Source organism: Delphinapterus leucas, chromosome 1 (assembly GCF_059928025.1).
Source record: "Delphinapterus leucas isolate spDelLeu-1000000601 "Yukka" chromosome 1, BTC_Dleu_Yukka2, whole genome shotgun sequence".
In the NCBI taxonomy this organism is placed as follows: domain Eukaryota; kingdom Metazoa; phylum Chordata; class Mammalia; order Artiodactyla; family Monodontidae; genus Delphinapterus; species Delphinapterus leucas.
Window position 1 is genome coordinate 12,587,980 of NC_143129.1, and position 21,812 is coordinate 12,609,791.

A 21,812-nucleotide genomic window follows, 5' to 3' on the forward strand; every position below is an offset into this window, starting at 1 on the left:
CATGTAGTTTAGTCCAAGTGTTATAGAAACTGTCTTTGGGCAATAATCAACCAACAGTATACTGTAAAGTCCACTCCTAACCTACATTTAGCTTTAAGACTCTTGTTTTTCCCTTCAGTCTCAATTTGTTTAGGTATTGTATTATCAATTTATTAAATTTCTGAATTTATAAATTAATTCTAACATTTTGGTAGTATTTAAAATTTTTATACATAAGATTATGCTATCTGCAAATATATATAATTTTATTTCTTTCACATACAAAAATTAGTATGTTTTAAAACAGGAAAAATGAAATATCTGAAAAGGAAATTTAAAAAACAATCACATTTAAAACAGCAACAAAAAGCATGAAATACTTAGGAATAAACTCAACCAAGGAGATGAAAGACTTGTATAATGAAAACTACAATCATTGATAAAATATATTCAAGAAGACACAAATGGAAAGTCAACCCATGCTCATGAATCAGAAGACAATGTATTAAAATGACCATCTCCAGATTCAATACAATCTGCAGATTCAGTGCCCTCTGTACCAAAGTTCCAATGGCACTTTTTATAGAATTGAAAAAAAAAAAAAACTAAAATTCATTTGGAACCAGAAGATTTCAAATAGCCAAAGTAATTCTGAGAAAGAAGGAAGCTGGACGCATCACACTTACTGATTTCAAAATATATTACAAAGCCACAGAAATCAAAACAATTATGATACTGGCTTAAAAACAGACATATGGGTAGATGGAACAGAAGACAGAACCCATAAATAAACCCATGTATACCCTCGAAAAGAGATTTTCAACAAGGGTTCTAAGAATACAAAGGGGAAAGGACAATCTATTCAGCAAATGGTGTTGGGAAAGTGCATATCTACCTACAAACAACTGAAAACAGAGCCTTATCATCCACCATATAGAAAAATCAACTCAAAATGGATTAAAGATATAATTATAAGACCTGAAACTATAGAATTCCTAGAAGAAAACATAGGAGAAAAACTTGATGACATTGTACTTGGCAATTGTTTCTTAGATATGTCACCAAAAGCAAAAGCCACAAAAGTAAAATTAGACAAATGTCACTACATCAATCTAAAAAGCTCCTGCACAGGAAACAATGAACAGAGTGAAAAGACAACCTACAGAATGGGAAAAAATATTTGCAAGTCATATATCTGATGAGAGGTTAATATCCAAAATATACTGGGAACTCCAGCAACTCAACAGCAGAAATACAAAAAACCTGATTTGAAAATACCTGTCGGAATGGCTATCATCAAAAGAACATAAATAACAAATGTTGGTGAGGATGTGGAGGAGATAAATTGGTGTGGCCACTATGGAAAACAGTATGGCAGTTTCTCAAAAACCTAAAAATAGAACTACCATCTTACCAAACAATTCCACTCCTGGGTGTATATCCGAAAAAGGCAAAAACACTAATTCAAAAACATACATGCACCCCAGTGTTCATAGCAGCATTATGTACAATTGCCAGGATAAGGAAGCAACCCAAGTGTCCATCAACAGATGAATGGATAAAGTAGATGTGAGATACACACACACACACACACACACACACACACACACACACAGGAATACTACTCAGCCATAAAAAAATAAAATTTTGCCATTTTCAGCAACATGAATGAACTTAGAGGGCATTATCCTAAGTGAAATATGTCAGACAAGAGAAAGACAAATACTGTGTGATATCACTTATATGTGGAATCTAAAAAATACAACAGACTAGTGAATAAAACAAGCAAACAGATATAGGAACAAACTAGTGGTTACTGTGGGAGAAGAAAAGGGAAGGGGCAATATAGAAAAACAAAACTAATCATAAATGTAACTAGTCCCCTATTTTAGCTTGGAACATTGAAATATAGGCCATATTGTTCCTTGTTTTGAATTCAACACTATAGGATGTGCAGATAACTCTTTTAGAGTCAGGAACAAGAACAGACAATAAACACAAAGGTGGCATTTATGTTATCTACAATCTCATACACCACAAACAGGAGATGGTTATGGAAAACTGATGGACAAGAACATGTCCTGCTATTTTACAATAAAGGAGGGGGAACATTTTATATCCATGACCCAGTTCCATGTCCTTGAAGACATAAACATGTTTCATTTAGAAGAGAAATACTCAACAAAGAGCTATGGAAACTTTATAAGAATTATGTCATAAGGATCAGAACATGCTAAGGTTTTATATTCCTTTTTCTATTTTATTTTTTTTTAACTACTTCAATTAGTGGGGAAAAAAATCTCTCACTGCCAACCTGTACAAATGAGGAAAGTTAGAGTCTGGAGAATCCCTAGAGAATACAAATCCTAGAAGCCTACTTAGTTATCTGCAAAAGCATCGATGTTAAATAAAATGCTCCTGTTTCATTTTATTATGTAAAACATATAGACCTGAAAAATGTGGAATAAAATGTAAGTTTACATGGAAAAAAATAAAAAAACAACAGGCAAAGGAACTGATTAGACGTTTCTTCAGAGATGATATAGGAAAATACAAATCAAGCCTACAATGAGATATCACCTCACACCTATCAAGACCTATTAAGACAAAGACAGATAACAAGTGTTGGGAACTATGTGGAGAAAAGAGAACTCTGTACAATGTTGGTAGGAATGTAAAATGGTGCAGCCACTATAAAAAACAGTAAGAAGTTCATCAAAAAATTGAAATAGGATCACCACATAATCCAGCAATCCCACTTCTGTATATATATACCAAAAATAATTGAAATCAGGATCTCAAAGAGATGTCTGCACTTCCATGTTCACTGCAACATTATTACAATAGCCAAGGTATGGAAACAACCTTTGTCCATGAAAGGACAAATGGATAAAGAAAATGTGGTGTATGTATACAATGGAATATTATTCAGCCTTAAAAAACAAGGAAATTCTATATGATCCCTGAATAATAGTACTCAAAACTTTTTGTTGATGTAGTGAATACCTGTCATAGTTATGGAAGCTTTCTTATTTACATTTATATTACCTTCACAAAGCAGAATTCTCTGAATAAGTATTGATTTGAGAAGAAAATTCACTTCAATGAATATATTTGAACTTAAGCTGCTAGAGTGGAGGTATTTATTTATCCACTTTATAATCACATATGATGTTCAGATACTATGCCTGGCACTTGGAGTAAAATAGTGATTAAAAAGAGATTTGCTCTCTATTCTCATGGGGATTATGATCAAAGATTCAAACACAAAATGCCAATATGAGATATTCATGCAAATATAAGAGTATTTCAACTGAGATATGTGTGAAGAAGAATAGATGGCACTTGGAGAATTTATGATATAGAATTTAATAAGTTAAGAATTTAAGGAAAATTTTCTTGAAGAAGTACAAGACAATTACAAAAAGAATTAAGGGTTTAAGAGAAGTTAGTAAGGTGAGGAAGGAAGGGAAGAGTTTTAGCCTGAAGAAACAGCATCTGCAAAGGCTTCATGATGGGAAGGAGAATGGTAAATTAAAGGTAATGAAGATGCCAGTGTATCTGAGCAAATCCATGGAGTAGGAGTTTGAAGAGATATAAGGCTGCAGACATAGTAGGAGTGAGATTATTCAGAGCACTATGGCTTGTTTGCATGATCTGCATATTCTCCTAAGAACCATAGGAAGGTACAAAAGGGTTTTAAGTACAGTGAGTACATGTGTGATGGGGGGTCAGGACGGAATGCTGGTTGTAGTAGCAGTTTCTGGTGAGAGGGAATATGATTTGTGTTTCAAAAATATAGCTTTTGCTGTTGAGCATTTTTGGAGGTCAGTTAAAATATTATTTGTGGAAGTCTAACCAAGGCAAAGTTATGGCAAGAGGGATGAAAAGAAAATTATTTAAGAGATATTTAGAAGGTCACTTAGACATGAATTAGTGATGCATTGAGCATGAGAATAGAGAAAGAGAAATAAGAATGATTCTGAAATTCCAAGTGCTTATTAATAGGTAAATATGATTGTTATTATCATTTTCTGAGACAAGGAATAATAAAAGGATATTTGCTAGTGGGAAGTGGGTAGGGGGAATTGCATACATTTCTTTTTCCACACACGTTGGATTTGAGCAACTTTGAAACCACATGCCTGGCTCATTTGCAATCACACATGGACTCATATATGGAGAACTGAGTCAATACACTAGCTCCTGTGACTTGGGAAATCAGTTGGAGAGTGCCTCAGAAGGACAGAAGTAGAGGTCCTTGCAAGAATCTAACATGTGTGGAATATGTACCTCAAAGCGGATTTCAATGTCAATTCTGTATGATTTGGTCAGAACTTATGACCCATGAAGGCCAGGTAAAGTTGATTAGGGAGCTGAGACTTCAATTCTGTGGGGAATGAATCTCATTTCATTTCTATAGGAAGATGAGAGCAGAGTTGTTTTATGCAGCTCTATTTGGAGAGAACAGATAGCTTCCTCTTAAACCCTAGGTTTACAGAACAGGGTCCACTGAGCTTTTCGTCACCTGTAGGAACCCTGCTAATAGGGAAATCCCAAAAACTATGCTTGAGCCCGAATGAGTCAAACACAAATACCTTTCCATATGAAGTAATGCAAATATAGGCGATTCAATCTGAACCAAAACACAAAACCAGTTAAATATATATTTACATATAATATAAATATATATTCATATATATGAATGAATATCTAGGGAGATTATTAAGGCCTATGTAGACATAAGACTGAACAAATGCCATTCTCCATGGTCTGATCACTAGTTGTAGGCTGTAATGTTACCAGAGTTTTTCTGCATTTTGCTGGCCTCTGGGTGCTAATAATATTTTCCAAATTTCTGGAGTGAAGATACTGAGGTAGGACCTTGAAGCAGAGTTAGGAAAGATCTATAATTTTTTCCTTTCCTCCTTTCAACAACTGTACAAATACCTGAAATTCTGTACTAAACACGTTTATATTTGAAACATCTAGAGTGATTTCTGTTTCTTGTACCAAATTCTGACCGATTCCATAGGGCTGAAGATGCAGAAGGATAAACATAATTATAAGCTAAGATGTTTCCATGAGAAAGGGGAAAGTTGAAGCCATGGATATAAAAAAAAAGATCTCGACTAGAATATATTTCTCAAATTTAAAAAAAATTAAGATTTAATATTTATTAAAATTTAAGCAAAGCCTAATATAAATCTCTGTTAAAACTTAATTTGTATAACTATTTTTTTAACATCTTTATTGGAGTATAATTGCTTTACAATGGTGTGTTAGTTGCTGCTTTATAACAAAGTGAATCAGTTATACATATACATATATCTCCATATCTCCTCCCTCTTGCGTCTCCCTCCCACCCCTCTAGGTGGTCACAAAGCACCGAGTTGATCTCCCTGTGTTATGCGGCTGCTTCCCACTAGCTATCTATTTTACATTTGGCAGTGTATATACGAAGTAAGAGAGTGGCATGGACATGTATAAGTAATTTTAAAAAATCATCTAGACGTGTATGTCAATTGCCTTTGCCATTTAATTTAAATTAATTTATATACGGAGACATAAAAAATCCTCTACTGCAAAATTTCATAAATTAAAATTTCTGGAAAATAAAAATGCTAACAGCATGCTAAAACATGGGAAATGTCTTTTTGTTTTAAACACTCTGGTATAAATATCTTTCTACTGTGAATTTTATCTTTTGACTTTACAACCAGTTACCTCTCTTTTGATTTTTTCTACCAAAATTCCTTCTCATCCCAACAAGGCTTTGGCTTGTGTCTCAGAATTTCCTCTCCATCTCAACAATTAGGGTATTTCACTGCTCAAATTATTGGATTCATCTAATTCATTAGCCTCACATTTCCTTGACCTCTTAAACTACAGTGACTTTCATTTGCACCCATTTCTTTATTCCTGGAAGCATCACTGTATATTCTTATTACATAAATTATCTGAATTCTCATCTTAAATCCTAACAGTTTACCCTATGACAATATCTTTCATTATTTCGTATTATTCCATTTTCTTTCTCTCTATAGCTCTTCTATAAATAGCTAGAAACCATAATTTATTTGAATTTTAAGTTATCCTTTTCCCTTTAGCTATTATTTTTCCTTTGAAGATTTAACTCTATTTAAAAAAACCTTCAAATTATTTTTCTTCTATAGAAAAATTTGCCATAATAAATGATCATAAATGTATGGCTCAAACCATGGAAATGTATTATCTCACAGCTCCGAAGGGGAGAAGTCCAGTGGGCCCTGGTAGCTTCTCTGCTGTGGGCCTCACAAAGCTCCAATCTTATCAGGCTCATTCAGATTGTTGGCAGAATTTAGTTTCATGTGATGGTAGGACTCAGGCCCCTGTTTCCTTGCTGGCTGTTGACAGGGTTTGCACTCAGCTTCTTGAGCCTGCCTGCATTCCCTTCTACCATATTCAAAGGCAGCAGTGACAGATCAAGTCCTCATACTTTTAATCTCTCAGACCTCCTTCTCTCTCTAATCTCTCCTGCTTTTTATTTAGCCTCATCTCTCTGATTGACTCTACTTAGAGTGTGAAAACAAAAACAAACATTTGCAATGGATAAAGGAAGGATTATCACTGATATTTTATGAGAACTAAAATGGAGACCAAATAGGGCAATACTCAGATTCCATTTTTCACCTCTTTGGGGAAAAAACAAAACAAAACAAAGTGAAACAAACAAAAAACAACAAAAAACCTAAAACACACACAAAAAACTAGTTGGACAACATATTTTAATATCATGGCTATCAGAACAAGTACAATGCCATTATTTGAGAGACTACAAAGGTTCCTATTTATATAAAAAACCACTGGGCAATATATTGAAAAATATTTATGCATTTGACTTTTGAGCCAGCAATCCCAATTATAGGAACTTCCAAATGATACACTGGCAAAAATGCAAACTGACCTATTTCTTTTGGGTGGTAGGAGAAGACTGTATTTCAGTCTTTATTTTTCTTTTACACACAATATCTAGCATGAATTCATTAAAAAACAAAACAACATGTACAAAGAAGCAGGAAAGCATGACCCATAATCAACATAAGTAAGAGTCAAAAGTAACTGACTGCAAATAACTCATAGGTTGGACTAACAAACAAGAACATTAACTATTATAAATTATTAAAAATTGACCAAAGATTTGGAAGAGGTCAAGATGAAAAAGATGGATGAACAGAAGGAAAATTTCAGCATAAAGAAGGGAGTTATTTTCCAATAAGAACCAAAGGCAATACTGGAACTAAATAATACAAAAGATAAAATGAAAAATTGACTAAAGGAATTTATTGAGGCACACAAAAAAATTTATTCCCAATGGGAGCCCACGCCAGTAGAAGAGATGAGAAGCTAAAGAAATAGTAAATGTGTGGGTTAATGTAACCATTGTTGTTTTTAACCTTTAAATAAGTATTGGTTTTTAGTGCGAACATGATAACAAAGTACTGTGTACCATATAAAATATTTAGAAGTAGAATGTATAAAGACAAGAGTACAAAGTGTACAAAAGCATTATATGGGACTATGTAGTGTCAAGTTTCTCATATTCCATGGAATTTTCATAATATTTAATCCAAAATAAAAGTGCCTCAGGACCTAGAGTGAGCCTGGTCCTGGGTCACTAGATTCAGCTTTGTGATCCTCCAAAACAATAAGCCTTAGAATGAGGCAGAGGCTGCCAACATGGTATGAATACAAAGCTCATCAGTGTCAATTTGGTATATAGAAACTTCCTTTGGTTATTTTTTGAAAAAACTAATACTCATATGACATGATACCAGGGGATGTGTTAAGTGTCATACAGACATGAATTAAGAAAGTCTTAATGTTAAAGTTTTATCAGTTTTCCACATGTCTTTTCTAATATTGTTTCAGAATGCAGGTGAAATCTAGACATATAGATTCTCATTGCAATGAAAACGACAAGCATTGATTAGCAACATAATATACTTGACAGTAAGAAATATATTCTCGATAGTTATTTAGATTTATTATCTCATTCATGTTGAAAAGACATTTAAATTTCACTAAAATGTAAAAATGTTAAGTAACCTAGGTATGGTCACAGTAAGTGGAAGAGTTGGGTTAGAAATTAAATCCATCCAACCTACTCCTGTGCTAAAGTGCTCTTCTTTGCTCCTTCTTTCCTGTGGACCAGCACAGAAGTGCTTTAGGTTTGGATGAGATGGTACATCTTGTGTTTTAAGATTCCATGTAGGATCTGATGATTGTTAATGGAAACATGTATAAGTTTAAAGCAACAAAGAGAAGTTGCTATTAGTCTCTGTGCTAACATAGGAACAGTAAATCAAGCCTAGCCGTAGTACATGGTCACCACAAAAGGAAAGATGAAATGAACAAAGACACAGTACCTCAACGGTGATTTGGGCTCTAAACTCAAATATTGAGAAAGTAGAAAGGTTATAGGTCATCTTTTGTCAGTCTCTCCATAGAATGGCACAGTCCTGTTCACTGTAGGGAATTCATATGAAGTATTCCAATCTCAAGGAGCACAGCTTCCAAGACAAGAGAATAGAAACCAAAGCAGAATTCAAATGATTGAAATTAAGCTTTCCAATCACACTGACATGGGTATGAAGTCTGGTACAAACCTTATTAACTGTGTGACTTTGAGAAAGTTGCATAAAATTTGAGCCACACTTCTGCCATTTATCAAGTAGATATAACAGCGCTTAACTCACAGGGATATGAAAAAAGCACTGTTTTACATAAAAGGTACTTTAATCATGTTCATCCTCATCTTCTGGCTCTGTACTGGCGTTTTATCTCCGTCCATTCTGGGTTGGGTAATTAACATGGAACCCAACTGGATGGGTGCACTTAGGCTGTCAAACATTGTGTGTTCGATTCTGTCCTCTATGCAACAACTCTATATTACTCTCCTATTGAGAAAAACTCTACTAGGAGTAGGTATTACTGTTCCTTTTTTGTACAAAGATGATAATTCTCTATGCACCTGAAAAACAGTTTGTTTCTGGCAAACTGCACATGAAACACCTGCATGCAAAATACATATGGGAAGTCTGTAATGGCTCGTATATTGGCAGCACATTTTTCCTGGCAGTTTCTTTAGGTATAATGAATTGGGAAAATGTGTCTCTTACAGAAACTTAATGACCGTTCCATAGCACAAGTACATAGGAAAATTATGAGGAAACTGATAATTTTAACACCTGTGTTTGTTTAATTCCAGCCAAAGCAACAACCTGATATATGTTTGTGAGAAAAGTAGAAACATTGGTTGACCAACAATAATGGAAATCTGCTTGATTTCAGATTCAAAAGAATGTGCAGCAAGTTTTAAATCATGAAAATATTCCTAAAAGGCACTGAATGAATCCCAGACAATATCCCTCTTTTAAACATTGTCTTGGTGAAGACTTTTTTTGGAGAATTTCTAAAATTTTCAACGCAGTTGATTCCAGTCTATGGTACCTAATGAAACACTTTGGTGTTTGTGTGTCAAGATTAAGAATTCTGAATCTATACAAGAAAGAATGTGGCAGAAATAATTTAATTTCTTTAATGTATTCAAGAGTAGCTAATATTACATTATTCTTATTAAATATTTTATTAAAGATTCATAGAGAATCCTGTGTTTTTAGAATCAGGAATACCTGGCTGGGCTGCTTATTAGGTATTTACAGCTTGACAAGTTATTTACCTTTTCCAAGCCTTATTTATTTTTAACAGCTTTGTTGAGATATGCTATATAAAAACTGCATATATTTGATGTGTACATTTTTATGAGTTTGGACATATGAAAATTCTTTCATTCCTATAAGGGCAACTATTCTCAGCTCATAGTCTTGTGTGCACACATGTATGTGTATGTGTATGAGGATAGGAAAAATATGTTTTAATATAAAAATGCACATGTAAGATATTCAAAAAGTAGCAGACATTTTTTAGTGAATTTTAAAAAACCCAAAAAATAAACTTAGCTATTTAACTGGAGTAAACATAATATCAAATATCGTGAATAATAAACTTAAGAACTGATTTTCTGGAAAACATAATTTTATTTCACTTTCAAGTATTTTTACTAGTCATCTTTTAATCAACCAGTGAAATGACCTATTATGTGCCAGCTGGTGTAAGGGGTACAAAGTTTACATAAAATATGTTTTTACCTCTCAAGGAAATTATATTCTTGTTGAAAAGACAATTAGACTCAAACAATGAAATAACAAGACAATGGAATAAAGTGCAGGGCTGTTTGGAACAGAATATGCAGGCAATGTGAGCAAGAGACTAGCAAAATTAATGTAGTCAAGAGTCACAAGAGAGGTCTGCTTTCGGTTAAAACTCTAATATTTTTAGTTTGTCAATATATTTTATTGGTTTCCCTTTCCTCTTTGCTTGCTATTTCTTGTAAAAATACATTTATTTTAAAAATAAACATATAGGTTTCTGACCTTGTAATGGTTGTATGTGATTATTGATGAGACAACTGTCAATTAAATAAAGTAGTCTTATTAGGAAAGGGCAATTTTGACAGTGTGCTTGTAACTAGAGACATATTTATGGATCCCAATAGTTGATGTTCCCTAATAAAAGGGCAATGGTATATGAGAGTACATAACTTATACAGATACATATTTCTAAGTGGGGTCACTATTTACCAGTTGGATGGGATAATTCTTGATTGTGAAGGACTGTCCCTGTATCACAGATCTTTAGCATCCCTGGTTCACATTCACTGAATGACAGCAATGTACTCCATCAGTGTCACATCCCAAGCCACCTAAGTTTCCAAATATCTGTATATTATCCAGTGATATATGAATGCTATAAGAGAAATCTGTCCACATACATTTTGAGGACAATTTTGGACACACACACACACACACACACTAACCTTGCTGCTTTTATGTGAAATTTAATCCATCATCTATGACTACTTTTCCCTCTCCATAGCACCCACACATTAAAATAATATCTTTCAAACAGATAGAAAAGATTAAATCAAAATAACTAATCTAAAACATTCTTATCTCTTGTCAGCTTTACTTATAATACTTCAGGGCAATATTCTTTAATCTCCATGTTTTAACATAGAAAATCCCATTGAAGGGATATTGTTGACACAATATCTCCTATTTCATTTTCATAACTTACTTTTTTTCTGTATCACTCATGGTGCTGTGTTTGCTCATATGGTTTTAATTTTACTTTTTGAGCTCATCATCAGAAAGTTTTCTATTTTGATTTTGATGTTTGTGTTTCACACTATCAGACATACTAGAAAAAATGCTTAGAAGGCAGTAGTGGAGGGGAAACTAGGAAAGACTGAGAATTTAGAACAGTCTTAATGTGGACCATGGGTTCTGGATGCTGCTACAGTTTCATATAAGGTGAACCAAACTTATCAAAAACAGAGGTTCAAACCGCCTCAGCACAAAAACTGAAAAATTAAAAGAAATAAGTTCCTCAGTGGTAACATCTGGTAAATTGGACACGGTACTAACCATAGATCAACTCATTTTAATTAAATCTATGGCATAGCCCCAGCTTAACTCCCCTGCAGGTGGATTCACAGTAATCAGCAACTCAACCTAGTTGCCAGAAAGAGGAAAGGCCTGAATCCTCTATAACAAACAAGAACAAAAAGCTGCATTATCAGTTTCCATCACTCCTTCATACACATATATGAAATTTTTAAAAATATGGTACATGCAAAAGAAACAGGAAAATGTGACACATAAAAGAAAACACAGTCCAAAGAGGCAGATAACCAATATATTGGAATTACCAGGTGATAACTATAAAACAAATATTTAAATATATTAAATAATTCACTGGAGGGGATGGGCATAAAGGGTGGAAGAAAGGGAAAAGTCAGAAGAAAAATGGTAACCTCTAAAAATGAACCAAATAGGAATTTTACTACTGAAAATTAAAATGCCTGAAATAAGAAATTTACCATATGGCTTAAAAATGGGTTAGACATTGCAAAAATAAGTAATAGAAAACTTGAAAAAAGGTCAACAAAAATTATCACCTATACAGCACAGAAAGAAAACACTTTAAAGCAGAGCCTCAGTCATCTGGTAATGTGATTAACAATCAACTGGTCTAACACAAATAAAATCCAGAATAAACAGAGAGAAAAAAAAGAAGAAAAGTTTTTGAAGCTATGATAGAAAAACATTTCCAGATTAGAGTAAAAACAACAATTCACATCTCCAAGAAGCTCAGTTCAGTGAACTAAATTCCAAATAAACATAACTGATACACTTTTAGCCAGACTCATCAAGAAAAAAAGAGTGCCCAGATCAATAAAATTAGAAATGAAAGATAAGTTACAAATGACACACCAGAAATATAAAGAATCATAAGTGACAACTACAAGCAACTATACCCCAATAAAATGGGCAGCCTAGAAGAAAGGGATAAATTCTTAGAAAGGTACAATCTCCCAACACTGAACCAGGAAGAAATAGGAAACATGAACAGAAAAATTACCAGTACTGAAATTGAATCAGTAACTTAAAAAACTCCCAACAATCAAAAGTTCAGGGCCGGATGGCTTCAAAGGTAAATTATACAAAACATTTAGAGAAGAGTTAACATCTATCCTTCTGAAACTATTCAAAAAACTCACAGAGGAAGGAACACTTCTGAACTCATCCTATGAGGTCAACATCACCCTGATACCAAAACCAGACAGATACCACAAAAGAAGAAAACTACAGGCCAATATCACTGATGAACATAGATGCAAAATTCCTCAATAAAATATTAGCTAACCGAATCCAACAATACATTAAAAGGATCACACACCATGATTGAGTGGATTTATCCCAGGGATGCAGGGTGTTTTCAATATCCGTAAATCAATCAGTGTGATACACCACATTAACAAACTGAAGAATAAAAACCATATGATCATCTCAATAAAGAAAAAGCTTTTGATAAAATTCAACATTCATGTATGATAAAAACTCCCCAGAAAGTGGACATAGAGGAGACATACCTCAACATAATAAAGGCTGTATGTAACAACCCCACAGCTAACATCATACTCAGCGGTGAAAAGCTGAAAACATTCCCTCTGAGATAAGGAACAAGACAAGGATGCCCATATTTATTTATTTATTTGTTTACTTAAATAATATTTATTTATTTATTTAACATAGTTTTGGAAGTCCTACCCACAGTAATCAGAGAAGAAAAAGAAATTAAAGGAATCCAAATTGGAAAAGGAGAAGTAAAACTGTCACTGTTGGCAGATGACATGAAACTATACGTAGAAAATCTTAAAGATGCCACCAGAAAACTATTAGAACTCATCAATGAATTTGGTAAAGTTGCAGGATACAAAATTGATGTACAGAAATCTGTTGCATTTCTATACACTAACAATGTACTATCAGAAAGAGACACTAAGGGGAAAAATAACATTTACCACTGCATCAAAAAGAATAAAATACCAAGGAATAAACTTACTTAAGGAGGAAAAAGACCTGTACTCTGAAAACTATAAGAAACTGATGAAAGAATTTTAAGACACACAAACACATGGAAAGATATACTGTGTTCTTGGGTTAGAAGAATCAATATTGTTAAAATGACTGTACTACTCAAGGCAATCTACAGATTCAATGTAATTCCTATCAAATTAACCAATGGCAGTTTTCACAGAACTAAAACAAAAAATCTTAAAATTTGTACGGAAGCACAAAAAAACCCCAAATAGCCAAAACAATCTTGAGAGAGAAGAACAGAAGCGGAGGAATCATACCCCCAGTTTTCAGACTATACTACAAAGCTACATTAATCAGAACAGTATGGTACTGGCAGAAAAACAGACTTATAGATCAATGGAACAGGATAGAAAGCCCAGAAATAAACCCACACACTTTTGATCAATCAATCTATGACAAAGGAAGAAAGAACATACAATGGAGAAAAGACAGTCTCTTCGATAAGTGGTGCTGGGAAAAACTGGACAGCTATATGTAAAAGAATGAAATTAGAATATTCTCTAACACCACACAAAAAAATAAATTCAAAATGGATTAAAGACCTAAATGTAAGACTGGATACTGTAAAACTTCTAGAGGAAAACCTAAGCAGAACACTCTTTGACATAAATTGCAGCAATACTATTTTGGATCCCTCTCTTAAAGGAAATAAAAGCAAAAGTAAACAAATGGGACCTAATTAAACTTAAAAGCTTTTGTGCAGCAAGGAATACCATTGACAAAATGAAAAGACAACCTACTGAATGGCAGAAAATATTTGCAAATAACATGACTGTTAAGGGATTAATATCCAACATATATAAACAGTTCATACAACTCAATATCCAAAATCAAACAATCCAATTAAAAAATGGGCAGAAGAACTAAATAGACATTCTTCCAAAGAGGAAATGCAGATGGCAAACAAGCATATGAAAGGATGCTCAACATCACTAATCATCAGGGAAATGCAAATAAAAACCACCACGAGGTATCACCTCACTCTTGTCAGAATGACTATCATCAAAAAGAACACAAATAACAAATGCTGGCTGGCAAGGATGTGGAGAAAAGGGAACACTTGTATACTGTTGGTTGGAATGTACATTGGTGCGGCCACTGTGGAAAACTGTATGGAGGTTTCTCAAAAAACTAAAAATAGGACTACCATATGACCAAGTGATTTCACTCTTGGGTATATATCTGAATAAAACAAAAACACTAATTCTAAAAGATACATGCATTCCAATACTCATAGCTGCATTATTTACAGTTGCCAAGATGTGAAAGCAACCTAAGTGTCCATCAAGAGTTGAAAGGATAAAGAAGAGATGGTATATATGTATAAAATAGAATACTACTCAGCCATAAAAAATGAAATTTTGCCATTTGCAGCAACATGGATGGACTTGGAGGGTATAATGCTAAGTGAAATAAGTCAGACAGAGAAAGACAAATACTGCATGATATAGCTTATATATGGAATCTAAAAAGTACAAAAAGCTAGTAAATATAACAAAAATGTAGCAGACTCACAGATATAGAGAACAAACTAGTGGTTATGATGGTGGGGGCAATATAAGGGTGCAGGCATGGGATGTGCAAACTTTTGGTTGTAAGATAGGCTCAATAATGAATTGTACAGCACAGGGAATATAGCTAATATTTTGTAATAACTGTAAATTGAAAGTAACCTTTAAAAATTGTATAAAACATAGAAATAAATTTTAAAAATAAATAAAATTCTATATCCAGTAGAAAAAAAAAGATTTAACAATGAAGGCAAAATAAAGATACTTTCAGAAAAAAGAAAAAGCTGAGGGAATTTTCTTCATAAGACTCCCCCTTCCACCCATTCACAAAATACATTTAATGAACTGCCAAAGAATGTTAGTGAGGATAGAGAAAAATTTTACAAGACATAAACTTGGATATATTTTAAGAAATGAAAAGCACTGGACAGACTATATATTTTAACAGATATAAAACAACAATAATAGTTTTATTACTATTTTTTTTAAGTTTGTGGACTACTCAGGTAGATATAATTAGAAGTATATTATTTTAAATGTTCATTATATAAATATTTGTGGACTGCATCTAAAGTAATACTTAGAAATAAACAAATTCACATGCATATATTAGAAAAGAATATAATTAAATTAAGTGCTCTCAGTTTCCATATCAAGAAGGAATTAATGAAATGATAAAAATAAAAGTATAGAAAACTGAAATAAAAGAAAAAGATAGAAATGAAAGAATATCAAGAAGCCAAAAAACTTTTCTTTGAAATGATCAATATAATTGATAAATCTGAGTAAAAAATTTTAAAAAATAGATAATAAATACTTGATCATTATCAGGAATAATAGAAGAGGTATCACTGAGAATGCTACTCATAATATGAATATTATAAGAGCCTATAATGAACATTTATGTTAATTAATTCAATAAACTTAGACAAAATAGACCACTTCAAAATCACTACTTAAAAAAAACTGTCAAGAAAAATTACAAAATGTACAATATCCTGTATATTCTAAAAAATGAAATTTTCACAAACATGACTCTATATCCAGATTATTTCATTGATGAAATTTACAAAACACGTAAGGAAAAATACTAACAGTCTTACAGAAATTCTTTAAAGAGGAGGAAGAAACATGCACAGAGGGAAAAAAAGAAAAAACAAGAAAAAAAACAATGGCACATTTCCTTCTCATTCACTGAAGTCTCTAATAGGGTAAGAAATTTTACTTAGTGACAATGTGAAAGAACTCATTCAATGATGGCTGTAGGTAAAAATTCCACCAAGTCAAGGACTTGCTCATAACTGACCCCTTTTACTGACATTATGCAGTGTGGTGGCCAGAAATAAATAGTAAGTGATCAGTTGGAATTAACACTCATTCTACTCTAGGACTTTATTGATTGATCTAGTAACAAAAGCAATTATCAATAATACAAGTAAAAGTTTAGGAAATTAAAAAAAAGCAAAGGACATAAAAGCAAAAATAAACAAATGGGACCTAATTAAACTTAAAAGCTTTTGCACAGCAAAGGAAACCATCCACAAAATGAAGAAAACCTACTGATTAGGGGGAAATATTTGCAAATTACATAACTGTTAAGGGATTAATATCCAACATATATAAACAGCCCATACAACACCATATCCAGAAAACAAACAACCTGATTAAAAACTGGACAGAAGACCTGGATAGATATTTTTCCAAAGAGGCAATGCAGATGGCCAACAGGCACATGAAAAGATGCTCCACATTGCTAATCATCAGGGAAATGCAAATCAAAACCACCATGAGAGATAACCTCACACTTGTCAGAATGACTACCATCAAAAAGAACACAAATAACAAATGTTTTGGCTAGGATGTGGGGAAAAGGAACCCTTGTACACTGTTGGTGGGAATGTAAATTGATGTAGCCAGTGTGGAAAACAGTATGGAGGTTTCTCAAAAAACTAAAAATATAACAACCATATGATACAGCAGTTTCACTCCTGGGTATATATTCATAAGAATTATAAACACTATTTCAAAAAGAAACATGCACACAAATGTTCATAACAGCATTATATATAACTGCCAAAAATTGGAGGCAACCTATGTTCATCAACAGATGAAAGGATAAAGAAGAGGTTGTACATATAGTCAATGGAACAGAACTCAGCCATAAAAAATAATGAAATCTTGCCCTTTACAGCAGCATATAGATGGACTTGGAGGGTATTATGCTAAGTGAACTAATTCAGACAGAGAAGGACATATACTGTATGATATCACTTATGTGTGGAATCTAAAAATACAACAAACTAGTGAATATAACAAAAAAAAGAAGCAGGTTCACAGACATAGAGAACAAACTAGTGGTTACCAGTGGGGAGATGGAAAGGGTAGGGGAAATACAGGGGTAAGGAATTAAGAGGTACAAACTATTACTTATAAAATAAGCTATAAAGATATATTGAACAACATGGGGAATACAGTCAATATTTTATAGTAAGTATAAATGGAGTATGACCTTTAATAAGTGTGAATGCCTATTGTACACCTGTAACTTATATAATAAATAAATAAATAAATAAATGCTTCTGTTTACCAAGGTTCACATTTTACTGCTGTTAGTGTTTAAAAATAAGCAAGGAAATATTATAATAATGTAGATAATACATCTCTTGTCAACCTCAGAGCTGTGGTTTCCATACAAAATGAAATGGGCGATTTAAAATATCTGTTGCTGAAAGCAGGTGTTAAAAAGTATTCAACAGGCTAAGTCAAATAAAGAAACATGTTTTAATAAAAATATGACACACTGTAATGTGTGGTTGGGGTCCAGCTGGATAGATCTCTAGGACTGGGAAATTAAACTAACACAACATTGTTAATCAATTGTACTCCAATATAAAATGAAAACTTAAAAAAAAAAAAAAGAAAATGTGTGATTGGAAAAGGAGTTTTGTTTATACCTTTCCCATCTCACAAAGATTTTATTTATCTTGACTGATCTGGACGTCCCAGATTAAGGGTTGTACTGATGTGTGCAAATCAAAGGAGTCATCAATGAACTTAACATGGTACCTACAGAACTACATACAGCATGATGTATTCCTCAGGGGATCTTGGGTTGGGTCAAAACCTCACCTCATATATCCAGATTTGTACTAACAGTGAATGGATCCCGATTATCTTAAGGCAGGGGAAATCCTATAATTTTTTACCCATCAAATCTTTCAATATCTTCCAGGGATGGATTAGAGAGAGAGAGGCCCATATAATAATGATTATACTCCTCACTTTATGGGTACACTGTATAGTCAAAACCAAACACCATATCAAAGGAGGGAAAATATGATTTAAGAAGGAACCTTAGTGGAAACCAAGAGAAATCATGGCAAATGGTAATGAAGCTTGTATATGTGCTTAATTCATAGGAAGGATGCAATAATGAGAGCATTTAAAAGCAAAACTCAACGCAATGCATTTGCTAATACCCATTACATTTGCTCAGATCTGCTGTTAATTTTTAGCTGATGCTAATAAAAACCACTACTGATTTTGTCCAAAAATTGGGAAATTGAACTATGCTGGTTTATGGTCACTGACTAAAACTCTGTCCAAATAATCTAGAGAAAAACACGACTTGCTAACCCCAGATGACTTAGTTGACTAGTAGCCAGTTGCAGTGATAACTTGGTGCATGATTTTTGCTCTATGTTACTATCTTTTTTTCAAGTAACATGAGGGAAATATGATGTTTGAATTATAAATTTTATTGTGGATATAATGCTTTCAAATAAAGTAGAAATGTTACTTAGATGGTCCTATACCATTCACCAATTATGTTCCTTTGGGGACACTTATGGAAAGTCTTTTGACACCCAGATTGTGGAATATGACAAATAGAGTATCAAGGAACATAATTTTTTTATCAATACTGTGAAAGTAAATTTACCAATTGTCAAAATTACAACATTACAATGTAATATCATGAAGAGAAGAATTGTTAAACCAAATGTGGATGATAAAAGAAGTATTCTTCCAGGAGACTGTTTGCAGATGGAAGTCATTTCAGGAGGATAATGAAGGATTCGTGAATGGACCAGAGAAGCCACCTATTTGATGGAATATCACAGGCATTAACAAAGACAAGAGAGAAGGTTTGAGCCATTTCTCAAGGAAGGTGGTTGGATAATCTAATCACTGACCTTAAAGGTCAGTGGCCAGGTGCATTAGTGGTCTATGCCAGGGAGGTGCATTTATGAGGACAACATTACAAGCTTAAGCTGAAGCAGAATGACATCAGACAGTGTGGCCTTTACTCCTATTCTCTGTGTACCCAAGTAATACATATCAGCAGTGAAATTACCTCCTTTGTGGTTCAAATTGTCAGGATTAAAAGAATAATGTTAAAAATCAACACTGTGTCATTGCAATTGGGGAGGCAATGGTAGTATTACATTATCTTACCTAAAATCCTGTGTTAGTAGGAACATATGCCATGATACATGATTACGGTTATGTCCAAACACCACGTGGAATCTGAAGGGTTTTCAAAAAAAAATGGCCTCTAGTAACTACCCCAGGTGTTACAATTATGGGCACATAGGTTAAGCACATGAAAAGAAAATATATACTATAATTTTAACTTATGCATCATATGTCAAATATTATATTGAAGTCCCTACTTTATTAACTTTAGTATTACATTAAAATCAACTTCTCAGGCCAATCAGAATTAGAAAATATTGGGGGATTTATCTGAAGCTCTTGATCAATGTCATGCATATCAATATATATAGATTGGTCAGAAGAAGGCTTAAGAAATATCAGACACACCTTCATTAACATACACAAAAAGTCCAAATAATCCTTGATGGCAGAGAAAGGGAATAATCAAGCTGATAAAAGTATCAAAATGCCTGTGAAGGGATAGAGTCATTACTAAAATGATTTATATAAAAAATAATTCCCATTTTCCATTAGATAGGTCAAATCCCAGGAGTCACTGGAGCGTTTACAGACTTGTTTGTGTAAAATCTTGGGGGAAATATTTTCAGGAGATATGTTTGAAGACAAATTAGGAAAAGATACATAGAAATATTTGGCAAGATGATATTGATCAAGATCAGAGGGTGGATGGTGTAGTAAGGCTAACCGCCAGGCTTTGGTTTATTTCCTCCTACTCGGGGACTGTAGAGACTATAGTTGGACTAGATCAGACCTCCTTGTAAATAAGCTCATGACATTTATAAATGGGAATATACGTGAGAGTTCTTTTAAGTAAACGCATTTTGGCAACACATGACTTGTCTATCTGACTCTCTTATTGTAAATAAACCCAGAATTTAAGGATTTATGGAACATGATCAGCTGGAGAATGAAAGTTAGTCAAACAGAAGGGTAACAATGCTAAAAAAAAAGCCCTTTATCTAACAGTAATTTTATGGACACTTGGTTAGGTCTCCATGTTTTCATCAACCCAATGTGGGAAAAAGGAATACTTAGAAATTGCTTCTGATGGTTTTGGTCTCTCCAGAAAGAAGTTGGTGCTTCTATAATATTTGAATTCTCTGAATAGTTCCTAAAGTTTGGTGTTGGAGAAAATCTATGATTTATGTGAGCCTGTTTTGACAATTCAATTATTTTATGGTAATGCAGCAATGTTGCTTCAACATTTTAAAAACTCAATGTAAATTACCACATTAATAATGGAGAAGAAATATATAATCAACTCAATAGAATCTGGAGAATAACTGACAAAATTCAATACATATTTATGATAAAAATACATATCAGAAATTTTGAAACAGAAAGGCAATTTCTCAGTTCAATAAATATGTTTAAAATGTCTAACATCATACTTAACTGTGAAATATTGGATATTTTCCCCTAAGATCAGGATGTCTAATCTCACCACCTCTTTTCAACATTATAGTAGACACCACAGCTACTGAACATAGTGTGAGAAAATAACTCATAAAGGTTGGAAAGGAGGATCATAAGTAGAAAACCTAAAATTATCTACAATACAATTACTATGACTAATAAGTAAACTTACCAGTGTCATAGGATCAAAGTTACAGAGTGAACTGTATTTCCACATGCTAGCACCTAATCAGTGGAAAACAAAAAAGAAAATAATACCATTTAAAATAACATTAAAACATTTAAAAATAAATTTAACAAATATTGTCTATGACATCTATTCTGATGATTATAAAATATTTTTAAGGGAAATTTAAGATAGGTGGAAAAACATATCATTGTTCATGGAATTAAAGTCTCTCTCAATCTTTTAAAGATGTCAATTCTTACCAAATCAATATACAGAAACAGCACAGTCATAATTATAACAAAATTTATAGATAGAGTCTAATCATAAAATTATATGGAAATGCAAAGAATTTAAAAGAGCCAGTAAAATCTTGGATTTCAAGACTCACTTTAAAACTGCAGTAAATAGTATGGGATTGGTATAAATAATGATAATCAGATTAATATGAAATAAAATTAGATCAATGGAACAGAATAATCAGATACAGATTCATACACATGCTATCTTGACATTCAACAATGGTCTCAAAGAAATAAAATGGGGGGAGAAACAACTTTTCAATTAAGTGGTACCCAAAACATTAAAATATCTGTTGAGAAAAATAAATGAACCATGATCCTTTTCTCACACAACACATAAGAACTAATTCAAGAAGGATCATAAATCCAAACATAAAATATAATGATGTAAAGGATACTATAAAAATCATGAGAAAATATTTTCATCACCTGG